Below are 17,379 nucleotides of genomic sequence, written 5' to 3' on the forward strand. Positions count from 1 at the left end.
TTCAACAGCATTTTATAGCTTTTAGTTTATAGGTCTTGCATTTAGTTTATTATGTTTATTCCTGTGGTGTTTATACTACTATAAGTGGCACTGATTTCTATCTTCTAATTGTTGACAATGTATAGAAACATCATCAAGTTTTTGGATGTTGACCTACATCCTGAATACTGATAATTTCACCTGATAATTCCACTAGGTTCTTTTATAGATTCCTTAATTTTTCAATATACAGAATCACATTGTCTGCAAATAACAACAATTTAAAAACCGCTTTGAATTTAATTATTGGGCCCGGCAAGATAGCACAGTGGTTAAAGTCCTTGCCTTGCAGGCCCCAGGATCCCATGTGGTCGCTGGTTCTAATCCTGGCAACCCTTCTTCCCATCCAGCTCCCTGCTTGAGGCCTGGGAAGGCAGTCAAGGACAGCCCAGAGAACTGGGACCCTGCACCCACGTGGAAGACCCAGAAGAGCTCCTGGTTCCTGGCTTCAGATTGGCTCAGTTCCAGTCACTGCGGTCACTTGGGGAGTGAATCATCAGACAGAAGATCTTCCTCTCTGTTTCTCCTCCTTTGTGTATATCTGCCTTTCCAATAATGTTGAGGGCTCGGAATCGTGGCTGAGCAGCTAAAGGCCTCGCCTTGCACCCACCAGGATTCCATTTGGGCACCGGTTCTAATCCCAGTGGCCCTGCTTCCCATCCAACTCCCTGCTTGTGGCCTGGGAAAGCAGTTGAGGACAGCCCAAAGCCCTGCGACCCTGCACTCATATGTGAGACCTGGAGGAAGTTCCAGGCTTCTGACTTCGGATCGGCTCAGCTCTGGCAGTTGTAGTCACTTGCGGAGTAAATCAATGGACAAACATCTTTCTGTGTCTCTTCCTTTTTGTATATCTGACTTTGCAATAAAAAAATAAAATAAATCTTAAAAAAAAATGTTGATTTACTGGCTTTATTTCCTAAATTAATCATGGTGGTTCAATTTGGGGAGTGCCTTTTTAATCCTTCCATTTGATAACACTTTAACATGTTTAAGCTTTCTGAACAGCGTAGTTCACACCAATAACACCAGTAAGAGTTAAATTAATTTCTTAAAGAGAAGATATTAAGTATTCGTCTCAATAAATCTATGCAGAAACTCTATGAATTCTCTTTTGGTGATCAACTGGATGCCGGATTTACCTAGAAGTAAACAGAGAAAAGAGGCAAAAAGAGAAACCCAAGAAGCTAAAGGGAAGTACTCCATGTACAATTATTGCAACTGAGAATTTCTTAAATTGGAAGGCCAAATTTGATGCAGAACTCTTGGAAACTAAAAAGAAATTGATGAAAGAAGAGCAAGCAGAAAAAAATACATTAAGTGAGAAACAACTGTTTGAAACAGATGGTAATGTGGACACATGAAATGCAGTTCTCGGAGGATGCCGGAAGCCACATGGAAGGAGGGGAGAGTTTGTTGCAGGAAACGGATGATGTGGAGCTGAACAATGATGGCTGTGACAATCCTGCTGACCCAGGGAGCGACTCACTGGCTAACGGACAGGCCCCTTCGGCAGAGAGCCTGACTCCACAGCATCCGTAGTTTAGCTGAAAGGGTTTTGCTTTTCCTTTTTTTTTTTTCTAAGAAAAAATAATTTTCAGGAGAATATTCTTCTGATGGCCTTCATCATTGAATTTAATAAACCAACTTTAAAATTTCAAAAAAAAAAAAGAAAATAAATAAATTGTTGGTATTGAGGCTGTGGGGCTGGTGCAGTGGCATAGCTGTCTTGTCTCCCTCCAGTGGTGTCAGCATCCCACACTGGCACTGGCTCAAGCCTCAGCTGTACCACTTTCCATCCAGCTCCCTGCTACATGCTGGGAAAGCAGTAGAGGATGACTCAAGTCCTGAGACCTGGAAGAAGTTCCCAACTCCTGGCGTTGGACAGGCCCAGCTTTGAATGAAAGATCTCTTTCCTTCTCTCTCTGTAACTCCTTCAAGTAAAATAGATAAATCTTGAAGAAAAACAAAACAGGGGCCTGGCAGTGTGGCCTAATATCTAAAGTCCTCATCTTAAATGAGCTGGGATCTCATATGGGCGCTGGTTCTAATCCTGGCAGTTCTACTTCCCATCCAGCTCCCTGCTTGTGGCCTGGGAAAGCAGTCAAGGATGGCCCAAAGCCTTCGGGACCCTGCACCCATGTGGGATGCCCGGAAGAGGTTTCTGGATCCTGGCTTCGGATTGGCATGGCATTGACCATTGTGCTCACTTGGGGAGTGAATCATCGGACGGAAGATCTTCCTCTCTGTTTCTCCTCCTCTCTGTATATCCGCCTTTCCAATAAATAAAAATAAAAATCTTTTTTTTTAAGATTTATTTTTATTATTTTTTTTTATCGGAAAGGCTGATATACAGAGAGGAAGAGAAACAGAGAGGAAGATCTTCCGTCCGATGATTCATTCCCCAAGTGAGCACAACGGTCAATGCCATGCCGATCCGAAGCCAGGAGACTCTTCCGGGTCTCCCACGCGGGTGCAGGGTCCCAAAGCTTTGGGCTTTCTCGACTGACTGCTTTCCCGGGCCACAGGCAGGGAGCTGGAAGGGAAGCAGGGCCGCCGGGATAGAACCAACGCCCATATGGGATCCCGGGTGTGCAAGGCGAGGACTTAACCACTTGCGCTACCGCGCCGGGCCCAATAAAAATAAATCTTTAAAAACAAACAAACGAACAAACAAAATGATACAATAAAAAGACTTTCAAGAAGAGGTGCTAATTTCAGATCACTCTAAATTATAACCAGTAGACATATCCTATCAAGAAATTCTCCTCTCAGTGAAACACAATTGTGAGGCTTGAGGCTGGCATGAAATTATGCTACAAGTATAACTGAGTTTTGGACAACAAATAAAGCTCAAAAAGAAGCGGATTTCTCCCATTATCCAGGATGACCATTTTACAAGGATTTAAAAAAATAATTATAATAAACTGCACAGTCTAGATTTTTATATTATTAGCCCTAATACTGAAAAAAATCTAACAGAAAAGCCTTCATCCTGACATACGGGTGTCCTTTGTGACAGCAGCCTGAGTCCTTCACGACGATCCCTGTGAACACTAAGGCATGAGCACACATACATACACATGTATTCACACACGTTCATAAATAAGAACAAGTCTAGTCTGGGGTGCAGATGTTAAAAAGGTGTGTGGAAATGAACTGATAAGATTAAATTTATTTAGGTGCAAACATTTTAAAATCCATTCATAAAAATACATCTTATTTTTCTTCAATTTGAGAGAGAAAGAGAGAGAGAGAGAGAATCTCCCATTTCCACACGTTTGCCATTGCAGGGCTGGGTCAAGGTGAAACCGGGAGTGGGAACTCAAGTTGGGCGTCCCATGGGGGTGACAGAAACCCAGGGACTTGAGCTCTCGCCTGTTGCCTCCCAAGGTGTGTGCATGAGTAGGAAGCTGGAAACCAGGAGAGGAGGCAGGGCTTGGATCCAGGCAATCTAAGAGAGTGGGACCTGGGTGTCACCGCACCACAAACCTGACCTTGGAGTTTCACTTCCCATCAACTTTGTGAAGTGTCCGCCTATTTGTAGACTCATTAATCCCAGAAATATGAGACCAAGTCATTGTCTTCCAAGCAGGGATTAGACACAAAGATGAAAAAAGAATATGTGATGCAGCAAGGGAAGAGGCCGCAGAACTGGTGATGCTTTTTCCTTTTACATTTGATTCATTTTTTGAGAGGCATAGAGACAGATACAGAGAGGTCTTATCAACTGAATTACTTCCCAAATGCCAGGCTGGGCCAGGCCAGAGCCAGAAACTGAGAACAGGTCTCCCACACAGGCAGTAGGAGACCTAATTAACTGGAGCCATCACCACTGCAGGCCAGGGTCTCATCAGTGAGAAGTTGGAGAGTACATTGAGACTGAAGCCATGGACTCTGATGTGAGATGCCTACAGCTTAACCAGTGCCAGGACCACCAGGCCAAATGCGGTCCAATGCTGCAATCTCAGGTAAGCTGCAGAGAGGAGGAGAGACAGAGGAGGATCTTCTGTCCGCTGAGTCACTCCCCAAGTAGCTGCAACGGCTGGAACTGAGCTGATTCGAAGCCAGGAGCCAGGTGCTTCTTCCATGTATCCCACATGGATGCAGGGTTCCAAGGCTTTGGGCCATTTTCGACTGCTTTCCCAGGCCACAAGCAGAGAACTGGTTGGGAAGCAGGGCTGCTGGGATTAGAACCAGCGCCCATATGGGATCCCGGCGCGTTCAAGGCAAGGATTTTAGCTGCTAGGCCACTGCACTGGGCCTCCAATAAGTAAATCTTAAGAAACGAACAGAACAAATAAAAAAACGTATCACCACAGTAAGATACAAATAGTCACAAACTAGCATGGCTATAATCCCAAACAATATGCCAAGTATTGGCGAGAATGTGGAAAAACTCAAACTCTTTTGTATTGTTGGTGGAAATGTAACACAGCAAGATCACTTTCAAAAAAAAAGTTTGCTAATTTTTAAGAAAATTAAATATATAGCTATCTTGCCATAACCCAAAAATTCTTCCAGACAGCTAGTGAGGAAGAGATAAAAACTTATGTTTACAAAAGACAGGCATGTTCATAGCACTCTCATTCATTAAAGCAAAACCCTGGAGGGCCAGTGCAGTGGTGTAGCACACTAAGTCTCCACCCGCATTGTCGGCATCCTATATAGTGCTCGTTTGCGTCCTGGTTCCTAATTCTGATGCAGCTCCTTGCTCATGCCCTGGGAAAAGCAACAGAAGATGGCCTAAGTCCTTGGCCCCTGCACCCGTGTGGGAAACCTGGAAGAAGCTCCAAGCTTCTAGCTTTGGACTGATCCAGCTCTGGCCCTTGCAGCCATTTGGAACCAGTGGATGGATGATCTCTCTCTCCTGTCTCTGTGAATCTGCCTTTCAAATAAAAATAAACAAATAAATCTTTAGGGGAAAAAAAAAAACCTGGAAGTCAGACAAACGTCTATCCATTGGCGAATGGCTAAACAAAACAGTTCATTCATATAGCAGAATATGTTTAGTATAAAAAAGAAACCACCTCTTTTCACTTGCAACAACATCGATAAAACGAACAGCCTGCTAAATAAAGAAGCTAGAAAAAAACATGGGTTATATGATTCCATTTATGTGAAATCTCTAGAAAAAGCAAAACTACAGAAATAGGAAGAAGTACCATGGTCCCTCCTCTACCTCCCCTTCCATGCAGTGTTGCTTCCCATGGTTTTGTTACCCATAGTCTGAAAACATCAACTGGAGAATTCCAGGAGTAAGTCAGTCCCAAATACCTTTCATCATGACCTAGCACTGATGTTGTGCTATTACCAGCTATTGTTGCAGCCCTCTCTGGTGCCTGATGTGCGAGGTAGGCTCCCCCTTGGGTCTGTGTGTACCGTGAACATGCAGCAGGTGCAGGGCCCGGTACCACCCATGGCTCCCTGTACCCACTGGGGTCTTGGAAGGAATCCGCTGTGGGTAAGGAAGGGAGTGTGGATTGCTCAGAGTGTTGGGACTGCAGACGGTGCTGGGGCTGACCACACAGGGACAGGAAGGAACTGCTTTTTGGAGGATGGTAATATTCTGAAACTGGATGGTGGCAGTGGTGACAAAACCATGTAAACTTAATAAAAATGACTGAATTTTATGGTACATAAGTCAGACCTCAATAAAACTGCCAAAAAGAGAAAGGAAAGATAAATGGAATGCATAATATTACTTTACACGGGTTATAATGGCTATTTAAGCACAAAACAGAGTAAAGCAACAAGTGCTGGTAAGGATTTAGAGAAAGGAGAGCCTCTCCTTGCGTCCTGGCCTGTGGACAACAGGGTGGAAGCTCCTCAAGGAGTCACAAGCAGAATGGAAGTAGCCCTGCTCCCCAGCAGGCCAACAAAGGAGTGAGGATAGATACTTCCAGAGACATTCGTGCACGGCCCCCGGCAGTCAAGGACAGAAAGTAGGCCCAACCTGCATGGCTGTCAGATGAACAAACAGAAGGAGAAATCTGACATCCACATCACGGAGCAGTACTTGGCCTTAAGAGCGAAGTTCTTGCCATATGCTACCCACAGCATGCCTGGATCTTGGGGACCTCGTGCTATGTGAAAATAAGCCGGTCACAGCACACACACAACACACACACCTACACACACACACCGCACAGTTCCTCTCCTAGGAGGTATCTGGAGTCACTGAGGCTACAGAAGTGCAAGGAAGGGTAGGGGTCGCCATGGGTGGGGGCAATAAGGAGAGAGGACAGCACAGGCCAATGTGCACAGCATCTCAGAAGCTGGAGATGTGAACCAATGTTACTGAATGGGACTCTGAAAGATGGTCATGAAGGTAAGGTTGAAGATACATGTTTTCACTGGGAAAAAAATAAGAACAAAATGAAAGAAAACCAAGGGAGGATGATCTGGGTGTGGGAGAGTCTGAGTTCACAAGCTGAGTGCTCTGTGGCAATGCAAGGGTGTGTAGGGAGAGAGCCCCACAGCACAGGCAGGGTCACAGCCAGGTGTCAGTCATGCCCCCTGTCCCCACCCCCAGGAATGGGGCTATGCTCGGTCATACTCAAGTCACACTGCCTTTCCCTAATTCATCCTCACCATCACACATACGGTTCTCATGACCCTCTCTCTCTCTCTCACACACACACACGGAAATCACACATTTGGACCCTGATGGATGGGTGAGTGAGGGTATGCAGTACTGCCCTTCCCTGCTTCCCCGACCCCATGCTGAGAGTCAGCTGAAAATCTTACTGTTTTGAGGACCATGTCAGATGAGGCACGGCCCTCTTTGCACCATCCTTCTTTTCGGTAGAGGAAACTCCCTGGATAAGCGTGTTTCTTTTCTGTTTTTTTTTTTTTTTTTAAATTTTATCTCTATATTTTTTTATTGTAAAGTCAGATACACAGAGGAGAGGAGAGACAAAAAGGAAGATCTTCCATTTGATGATTCACTCCCCAAAGTAACCGCAACAGCCGGAGCTGTGCCGATCCAAAGCCAGGAGCCTGCAGGTTCTTGTGGGTCTCCCACGCAGATGCGGGGTCCCGAGGCTTTGGGCCATCCTCAACTGCTTTCCCAGTCCACAGGCAGGGAGCTGGATGGAAAGCAGGGTTGCTGAGATTATAATCTACACCCATATGGGATCCTGGCACGTGTGAGGTGAGGACTTGAGCTGCTAGGCTACCATACTGGGCCCTAGATAAGCATGTTTCAAAATCACCAAAGCCAGGGACAAGATGTGAATGGCTATCCCCAACACGCAGTGACCTAGCAGCCCCACAGCTCTCGGCTGTGTAGCTGGGAGAATAAACAATGGCTATTCCTCTCCTATGGGGTCAGAGTCCACAGACTGGACATTTCAGGTGCACGATGGCCCGGTGATAAGGACATCACACCTCCAAGGGCAGGCTTCTGCTTTATTTTGCTTTTCACATTGTGACAGCACAATGCAGCATGATGGAGTTAAGAATCAAGATGTGATGCTTACCTGCCCCAAACAGCCCCAGATTACAACCTTCCAAGCAGGATCAGTCTTCACGGAGATCAAGAGCCCCGTAAGGAGTTGAGAGTCCTCTCAGGAGACTACAACTGCACTTTGCGATCCAAGAGAAAAGTGCTAGCTAGCCAATGTCCTCCAAGGGGACTCTACAGATGAACTCACACTACGTATTCAGTAAACCCGGGCACAGGCGGGCTTCAGGCCTTCCAGGGAAATGCTGGGTGTGTGGACGAGTGCCCACACCCATGTCCCAGCTCTGCTTCCCATCCCTGCAGCCTGCCACTGCAGACGCTGGGAGGCAGCGGGCATGGCCAGGCATGGGGAGACCCAGACTGAGCTTTACGATGCCAGCTTCATCCCTGGCCCAACCTCACCCTCTGCAGGCAGGTGCGGAACGAACCAGGAAAGGGAATCTCGCTGTGTATCTCTTTTTCTCAATTTCTCTGTCTTTCAAATAATTAAATATTTGTGGAAGGCCCTGGTTTTGACACAGGCCAACTTATCAATATTATAAATTATGTGACATATAACAATATGTTTGGGAATATAATGAGGCCAGTTAATAACTGTGAAAATGAAAACCAAATGTTGCTTATTTAAAAAACAATAAAAATTGCAGGCATCAAGCAATGAGTTTGGTTTAGGATAATTTGCCACAAGTGCCCTTGTTACAAAAGCCATTTTTTAACATCAGGCTCACCATCACTTTTTAAGAAGTCCCACAGATTTTGTCTGACAAAGGCCAGATACTAAAAATTCTAGGCTTTAGGGTTCATATAGCCTCTGTCTCAACAACCCAACTCTGTCCCCGTAGCCCTAAAGCAACCACACAAACAGGCTCATGAGTGAGTGTGGTCCCAGCCAGGTCAAAATTTGTTCATGGGCAGTGACATTTTAAATTCCGTGTACTTTTTACTTCACTAAGTATTATCATGCTTTCTTTTGTAAAGATTTGTTTAAACTAAATCTTCAAAAAATTCTAAAGGGCCCAGCACGGTAGCCTAGTGGCTAAGATCCTCACCTTGAAATCATTAGGATTCTATATGGGTGCTGGATCTAATCCTGGCAACCTCACTTCCCATCTAGCTCCGTGCTTGTGGCCTGGGAAGGCAGTCAAGAACCAAGGCCTTGCGACCCTGAACCGCCGTGGGAGACCGTGAGGAAGCTCCTGACTTCAGATTGACTCAGCTCAAGCCATGGCGGCCACTTGGGGAGTGAACCAACGGATTGAATATCTTCCTCTCTATCTCTCCTCTCTGTACATTTACAAAAAAAATAAATAAATAAATCTTTAAAAAAAGATTGGCTTAATTTTTATTTGAAAGGTAGAATTACAAAGAAAGAACAACAGAGAAAGGAGAGAGGGAGGAAGGGAGGGGGAAAATGAGAGAGAGCTCTGATAGAGAGAGATCTTCCACCTGCTGGTTCACTCTCCAAATGGCATAATGGCCAGAGCTGAGCTGATCCAAAGCCAGGAGCCAGGAGCTTCCTATAGGTCTCCCACATGGGTGCAGGGTTCCAAGGACTTTAGCCACTCTCCACTGCTCTCCCAGGCTACAAGCAGGGAGCTGGATGGGAAGTGAAACAGCTGGGACTCAAACCAGCATCCATGTGGGGATACCAGCACTGCAGGTGGAGGCTTAGCCTGCTATATCATGGCCCTATATCCTTCTTTTTATTTATCTTCTACCATTCAAAAATAACAAAAACCATTCTTAGATCATAGCCATTCAAAACCAGGTGATAGGCTGGCTTGAGCCTGCAGGGTGTGGTTTTCCAACCCCTGTGAAAAGAACAGGAGAAGCCCCGGTGTGTCTGGTGGGACACTGAAAGGTAAGAATATACATGTTACAAGCCAACCTGGGGAAGCTTTGCTTTCTCTCATAAATGACCACAAACTGAAATGCAATGGTGACTAACTGCTCATTAAAGAAATTAGGCGTAAGGACTATGTGGTTAGATAATTAAGTCCTAAGCAATGGCAAACTGCTTGAACTTGAAATAGGAGAAAGTCTATGGGAAATGGCATGTAAATGTTTTGACCAAAAGAAGCAACTGGTTTCTTGGAGACACAGAAGGAAGGGATGCTGGAGTGTTGCTAAGTGAATCGGTTTTTTTCTCAAAGGCAAGCCTGATTTGGCAGGTTTTGTTTACTCCGTCTTCTCTGCCCTTCCCAGAAGGAAGCAAAGGAAAGGCGCCTGCCATCTAGCGGAGGCTCTGGGAAAATTCAGGGCTGTGACGTGGATGACTTTCCCTGGGACAAAACCATTGCAAAACCCTGAAAGTGGGTGGAGATACTTGGTCATGCAAACTATGTTTATCATCAATCATTCATTTGTGTTTATCATCATGCAAATTATGTTTGTCACCAATCATTCATTTGTGTTTATCATCAATCATTCAGAACCTGGGAAGTCAGTAGCATGAAAGGCAAGTTTTAAGTGGTTTACAGCATCCTAACACCTCGTAGCAGCAGTTTCAGCAGCTCTGAGATAACAAAGGAAGGTCCTGTTGCCATCACTCCAGAGAGAAAACCAAACGAAGGTCCCTCAGTGTTCAGGGCTTTCCCCAGTCTGAGGTTAACCCTGGGTTCAAAGACACTTCATAGGCTCATATGCAAGAGATGGTTCCGAGTGTGCTTGTGTGTTTGCAAACTGCACCTCAGGTCTGGGTGTGGGTTTGGGGGTGCTGACTCGAGCATGGCCCTGGCTCTGTGCCTGGGTAGCCTTGGGCTCTATCACTCAGTCCTTCGTCTTGGTGACAGGTCAACATTCACTGAGGTTCCTGCTGTGGAGCATGGCAGGTCCCCGGGTGAATGTCAGCCACTTTTCAGTGCTAAATCCCTGAAGGCGGGAACCGAACCCCACCCCGTCACCATGTACGTTTTCTGCTACTCAGCTTCCATTCTGACCCCGGTTCCTAGTGAGGCTTGCATCTCACTTCTGGGCATGCAGTGACAGTAAGACCTGACTTGTGAACACTGACACTCCTGCAGGCCCTGCCCTGTCCACACTTCAGCAGTTAGGAGGAGGTTGGACACCCTGTGGCATGGCTGGCCCACCCTGGCAGCCCTGCCTAAGTGCTTCTCCCACCCCCTGCCCAAGCTCAGTGCTACCCGTCTCCTGGCTGCCATTCACATAAACCTTAAGGAGACCCTACCTTTCTATTATTTAGACAAAACTAGTATCACAGGCACACTTCCTGTCAACATCATTCTTCCCCAAAGCCTTCCTTCACCCGGCCAGTGAGATCAAGCCATCTTGTCAGATGGATGTGGCACGTGCATTGCTTCCCTGTGCACTGCAGTGGGCAGGCCAGCTCTTTGGGATACTACAAGCAAGCCTGGGATTGGTCAGACACTGTGACACCACTCATCAAGCCATTCTCATAAACCGTAAGCAGGCCCTACCTTTCTATTATTTAGACCAAGCCAGTGTCACAGGCACACACTGAGGAAACAGCCACACTCCAAGGGGCTACTCCCCCAAGTAAAACTATTCCAGATGTGTTTAGGAGGTCCTTACCTGGCCCCATATAATACAGCCAATAAGAAATCATCAAAGGGCCCAGCGGTGTGGCCCAGCGGTTAAAGTCCTCGCCTTGAATGCCCGGGATCCCATATGGGTGCCAGTTCTAATCCCGGCAGCTCCACTTCCCTTCCAGCTCCCTGCTTGTGGCCTGGGGAAGCAGTCAAGGACAGCCCAAAGCCTTGGGACCCTGCTCCCATGTGGGAGATCCAGAAGAAGTTCCTAGATCCTGGCTTCAGATCAGCACAGGACCGGCCATTGTGCTCACTTGGGGAGTGAATCATTGGACGGATCTTCTTCTCTGTCTCTCCTCCTCTCTGTACATCTGACTTTCCAATAAATAAATAAATCTTTAAAAAAGAAAGAAATCATCAAAGACAAAACTGGGCCCTTTGAGAGATGACTTGCAGGTACGCAGTGCCAGGATTCCCATCTCCTGTTGCGGGTGCTGGTTGGAACCCCAGCTACTCTAGTTCACTCCCAGCCTAGGACACCCCAGTCAAGCCTGTCAGAAAGGCTTAGGACATCGGGGAAAGGGAGGTTTGGGCTGAGGCACTTCATTGGCAATGAAGAGAGGAGACTGAAGGCTACACTGAAGAAGCAGATTACCCAACACACTTCTGCTGGTCAGGACACATATGACCTTTGATTCCATAACCGTGGCGAAGGGGCAGAGGAAGCCCTTCCCACATCCAAGGCGGATGCAGTGATTTTTGCTGCAGCAGTGTGTGGGCAGGTAGAGTTCTGCAGGCAAGTGAGGTGTCCACGGGCAGGAGAGGTGTTCTCCATTGTGAGAAACTTACAAAAGGTCATATGAGACAGTACCTACTTTCCAAGGACATGTACGAATAAAGACATCTATAATAAGACTTTAGGGAAGAGAATGGGACATACAAATATGGGGGATTTTTTTTTTAGTATAAGTAGCACAAAAGAAAATGGTACAGTAACACAAGTGATTAAATATAACAATAACCCTGAAGCCATAGTAATAATAATAATAATAATAAAAAAAATAATAATATACTTAACTGGACTAAATGCATCAATTAAAAGACAAGTTAGCAGGTTAGATTTTAGAAATTCAGAGGCAGGATTTGCTTGGCAGAGTAAGTCGTCTGACAGATTCCCAACCTCACATCAGAGTGGCTAGGTTTGAATCCTGGCTCCTCTCCCAAACTCCAGCTTCCTGCCAGTGCATGGCCAGGGAGGCAGCAGGTGAAGGATCAAGTGCTAAGGTCCCCGACAACCACAGAGATGACCTGGACTGGGCTCCCAGCTACGAGCTTTAGCCAGACCTAACCCTGGCCGCTGCAGGCCTGTGGAGTGCAAGGTGAACCAGCAGTGAGAAATCTGCTTCTGTCCTTTCAATATCCTCTTAAGTACATAAACTAAGCTTAAAAATTTTTAGCTTACAAATGATAAAGAAAAGCTTTTCTGAAGAAAAGATGAAAGCAAAGTGAAAAGCTAAATGAGACACTCAGCTACCAGAAGATACTGAAAAATGATACTAACAGGTAAAACAGACAGAAGTAATTGCAACTATTAGGGATAAAGAGATCACTACATGAGAATACAGGACCTAGATACTACTGAAGTATGTATAATTGTGAACAAGAAGGGCTATAAAAGATTTCAGTAAAATAATTAGCAACTTTGACTTAAGAAACATACATTCATTCATTATGGAATTCTGTACTCTTGGTGGCTGGTACTGTGGCAAAGCTGGTTAAGTTGCTGCCTGAGATAATGGGAACCCATATTAGAGCTCCAGTTCAAGTCCTGGTTGCTCTGCTTCCAATCTAGCTCCCTATTTTACATTTAGGGAAGCTGTGAAAGATGGCCTGGACATTGGGCCCCTGGCATCCACATGGTAGAGCTGAATGGAGTTCCTGGCTCCTGGCTTCGGCCAAGCTCAGCTCTAGCTATTGTGACGATCCTTGGAGTGAACCAACAGATGGAATATCTCTTTCTGTCTGTCTCTTCTTGTCTCTGACATTCTGCTTTTCAAGTAAATAAAGAAAGAACTCTGTACCCACCAACGAGAGGAAAAACATTGCTTTCAAGCTTATATAATACAAACTTGAATTTAACTAGGCAACAAACATCTGAACACATTTCAAAGGGTGGATACCGACGATTCTTCACCAAAACAAAGTTAAGCTAGATGCTAATAATAAAAGGCAATGAAAAAACCCTATATGCTTGGAAATTACCAAAGCATAGCTCTTAAAGAAAGCATGACAGAACTGAGAAAGCACTAGAATTAAACAATGATAGTAACAGTTACATAACTAAGCCAGCCTAAGTAGTACTTAGAGGAATTTATAGTCTTAAATGCTCATACTAGGAAAAAACCAAAACCACCAAAAAAGCTAAATTGAGTATACGAACCACGCCTTTAAAGAAGTTAAGAAAATAGTAGCAAAATAAATCAAAGAAACTAAGAAAAAGAAACTACAAAGGGTATAAATACATGAAATTAAAAAACATTACATCCAATTAAAGAGTATTAAAACCAAAGCTTGATTCTCCAGATATATTTGAAACCAGATATATTTGACAAACCTAAGGCAAGATTTGCGAAGGATACAGAGAGAGAGAAATACAGAGCATGTAAGCGTGCAATGACAAGGCACATTAAGGCATTGTGGCACAGCGAATTAAGCTGCCCCTTGCAAAGCCAGCATCCCACATCAGAGTAGGAATTTTGAGTCCTGGCCGCTCTCTCTATAATCCAGCTCCCTGCTCATGTGCCTGGGAAGGTAGCAGCAGAAGGGGTCCAGGTACTGGGGTCCCTGCCACCCACGTGGAAGACTAAGATGGAGTTCCTGGCTGCTGGCTTTCATCAGACTCAAATCCAGCTGCTGTAAACCTTTTAGGGAACGATCTTGCTAATCCCTCTCTCTAGTATACTGTCTTCCAAATAAATAAATCTTAGGGGGGAGGGAGAGAAAAAGAAAACAGGGACGTTAGCATACACAGAAGTGTTATAGGCCTGGAAGAGTATGAACTTTGTGCCAATAACTTAAAAAAATGTAGATTAAATTGCTAAATTCTTGCAAATACAACCCAAAAGGAAAATAGTCTTCTAATTGTTTTAAAAAGAAAAGTTTGGCCACACATGGCTTCACTGGTAAGTTTCATCAACAAATTTAGGACAGTGACGGCAATTTTGATTGTATTCTAAAAATATTTAAAAGCCTAGAATGCTCCCTAGCTTTTTGAGTTCGGCTAACCAGGCAGTTACAAACACAAGAAACCAAGGGAAATTAAAGGCCATTTTCACTCATAAACATAGCTGAAATCTAAACAAAACATTAGCATACACGATCCAACAGTGAATTAAAAGAATGGGCCAATTTAGACTTTTTCCAGGAATTTAAGGGTGGCTTAAACAAACAGATACGAACGAGCAGGGGCCTACGCTGTAGCATAGTACGTTAAGTCACCATTTGCAACACCAGTATCCCATGCAGGTTGGCTTTCGCAGCTGCTGACGTGGAAAAGCTGCCGCAGAGACCTACCCACCTGGGAGACCAGGATAGCGCTCCTGGCTTCTGGCTTCAACCTGGCTCAGCCCTGGCCATCTTGGGTACTTGGGGAGTGAACTAGAGGATGGAACATCTCTTCTGTGTGTTTCTTTCCCTTAATTGTCACTGTGACTTTCACATAAATATATATATTTTTAAGATTTATTTATTTTTATTGGAAAGTCAGATATACAGAGTGAGGAGAGATAGAGAAAGATCTTCCTTTCGCTGGTTCACTCCCCAAGTGCCCTCAACAGCCAGAGCTGAGCCAATCGAAGCCAGGAGCAGGAGCCTCTTCCAGTTCTCCCACGTGGGTGCAGGATTCCAAGGCTTTAGGCTGTCCTCTACTTTTCAGGCCACAAGCAGGGAGCTAGAAGGAAAGTGGCGCAGCTGGGATTAGAACCGGTGCCCATATGGGATCCAGGTGCATTTAAGATGAGGACTTTAGCCACTAGGTTACTGTGCTGAGCCCCATATAAATAAATCTTTAAAAAACACTTATATAGGGGCTGCCATGGTGGCTTAATAGGTTAATTCTCTGCCTTGCAGTGCTGGCATCCATATAGGTGCAACTTTGAGTCCTGACTGCTCCACTTCCTATCCTGCTCCCTATTTATGCCTGGGAAAGCAGCAAAGGATGGCTCAGCTGCTTGAGCCTCTGCACCCACAACAAGACCCAAATAGAGGCTCTTGGCTTTAGATTGGCTCAGTTCTGGCAGTTGAAGCCATTTGGGGAGTGACCCAGTGGATGCAAGACTTTTGTATCGCATTCTCTGTAAAACTGCCTTACAACTAAAAATACATAAATCTTAAAAACTATGAATGCAATTCATTACATTAACATTAAAAGAACATAAATTACCTCAATTAATACAGAAGAGTTCTTTGATAAAATTCAATGTCTTGTGACAAAAAGAAAGCATTGTTAGCGAACAAAAAATAAAGGAGAACCTCTTTAATTTGATAGTTTCTAGAAAACCACACCAAATCCTTTCAAGTGAAAGCTAGAAACACTCTCTTAGGATTGGCACTAACTCAGTGTGCTTACTGAGCCATTCCCATTCAGGATTACACTGGGGGTTCCACCAATACAGTAAAACCAGCTGTCCCCCCAAGTATGATTCACTTTTACAAGAGGTGGACTGGAAAAACAAGAAACCAAAGTTGTCATTCTTTGCAGGTGATATCACTATTTACAGAAAACTAACAATAATCTGAGTAGAAGTTACTAGAATAAGCCAACAAGTAACAACATGAATAGATACTGGAATAAACTACAAAATGACCTGTATTTCCATATACCAGCTGCCCCCTCCCCCCAAAAAAACCTGTTAAGAAACAAAATTCAAAAGATTCCAATTGCATGATTGCATATCCATCAAAACTTATCATACACTTAAAGTCAAGGCATTTTACTGCATACAAACTGTACCTCAAAAATGCTGTAGGGAAAAAAAAAGCTGTAGGGGGAAAAATGCAACAACTCAAGGATTAATCTAACATATACAAGACCTTTCTGGGGGAAATTACAAGACTTTACTTACACACAGAAAAGAATATACAAACAAATGAAAAGATGCTCATGGGATGGACGATTTCATATTGTAAAGACATCAAAATTTCCCCTATCTGATCTTCAGATTTGATGCATTTCCAAACAGAATCTTGACAAAATTTTATGAGGAACTCAACAAGCTGACTCTAAAATTTATATGGCAGTGCAAAGGGTAAAGCACAGAGAAGACACTTCTGGAAAAGATCACTTAATGCTTCATGGTAATTAAGATAGTGTGCTACTGGCCTGGGGATAGATAGAGGAACAGAACCAGCTTATACATATCTGGAAAATTCATTTTTACAATGGTGGCATTGTAAGCCAATGGGAAATGATGCATTATCTAGTAAGCGGCCCTGAGAGAAGTGATTATTCAAAGGCAGACAGAAAAACAGAGAGAGAAAGAAAGGAGGGTAGTCTCAACTACACCATACACAAAAACGCATTCCGGAAGTTAATGACATAATGTGAATAGGGATGTTTTCAAAATCCAAAGAAAAATGGAGAAAAAAATTTTTAATGTAATATAAAAATATTAACCAAAACCAGAAAAGAACAAAAAAGAAGAAAAAGAAAAAGAAGGAGAAGGAAGAGGAGGAAGGATTACAAGAACCAGGTGAAGCGTCCTTTGGAACGCCAAGGCACGGAGGGACACAGCCCTGGGGACAGCAGCAATGATGGAGTGTGTGCAGGCAGTCAGGCCTTCTGAGGATCAGAGCCTTCGGCCCTCACAGTGCACTCCTGCCCAGGCTCAGGAGCCTCTGCCACGCTCACAGACAGGACAGAAACACTATCAGCTCTCACTGGACAGAAGCAATGGCATGGGGGGCCAGGTGGGGCAGGAGTCAGAAGGAAAAAGAGGCAAGGGTTATCAACTTTCTCAGTGCAAAGTGGAAAGTGAAAGAAGCTAGGAGAATTTTACGGATTTTGTTTAAAATCACAAAGGAACCAACTTCCAAATGGGAAGGTGATTATGGAAAACTGGAAAGAACTGGGATGGCTTGGGATGCAGCTTTACAAAGGAGGCTGACCCCTAGTTTGTTCAGTCCAGTGGCCTCACACCAAGGAGGTAAACAAAACTTCCAAGCATCCGATGGAGACCAGGGGACCCCCAGCCCCAGCCAGCAGCATCCATTTGAGATAAGCAAGGAATTCAGAGTGAGAAATCCATCCAAGGCTGAAACCTAACTTTCACATTTTTCCTCCTCCTTACCTTCCTTTTAGCTCTCTTC

At 44.6% G+C, this 17,379-nt stretch overlaps 1 protein-coding gene across 1 annotated transcript in view; it reads right to left on the reverse strand.

Annotated features, from left to right (window-relative positions):
• Positions 1-17,379, reverse strand: part of DTNB (dystrobrevin beta) — a 220,691-nt gene that overhangs the window by 84,665 nt on the left and 118,647 nt on the right. The gene's annotated exons all lie outside the window — the stretch shown is intronic.

The sequence above is a fragment of the Ochotona curzoniae genome, unplaced genomic scaffold, assembly GCF_017591425.1.
Source record: "Ochotona curzoniae isolate NIBS_2020 unplaced genomic scaffold, NIBS_Ocur_1.0 contig_883, whole genome shotgun sequence".
Taxonomy (NCBI): domain Eukaryota; kingdom Metazoa; phylum Chordata; class Mammalia; order Lagomorpha; family Ochotonidae; genus Ochotona; species Ochotona curzoniae.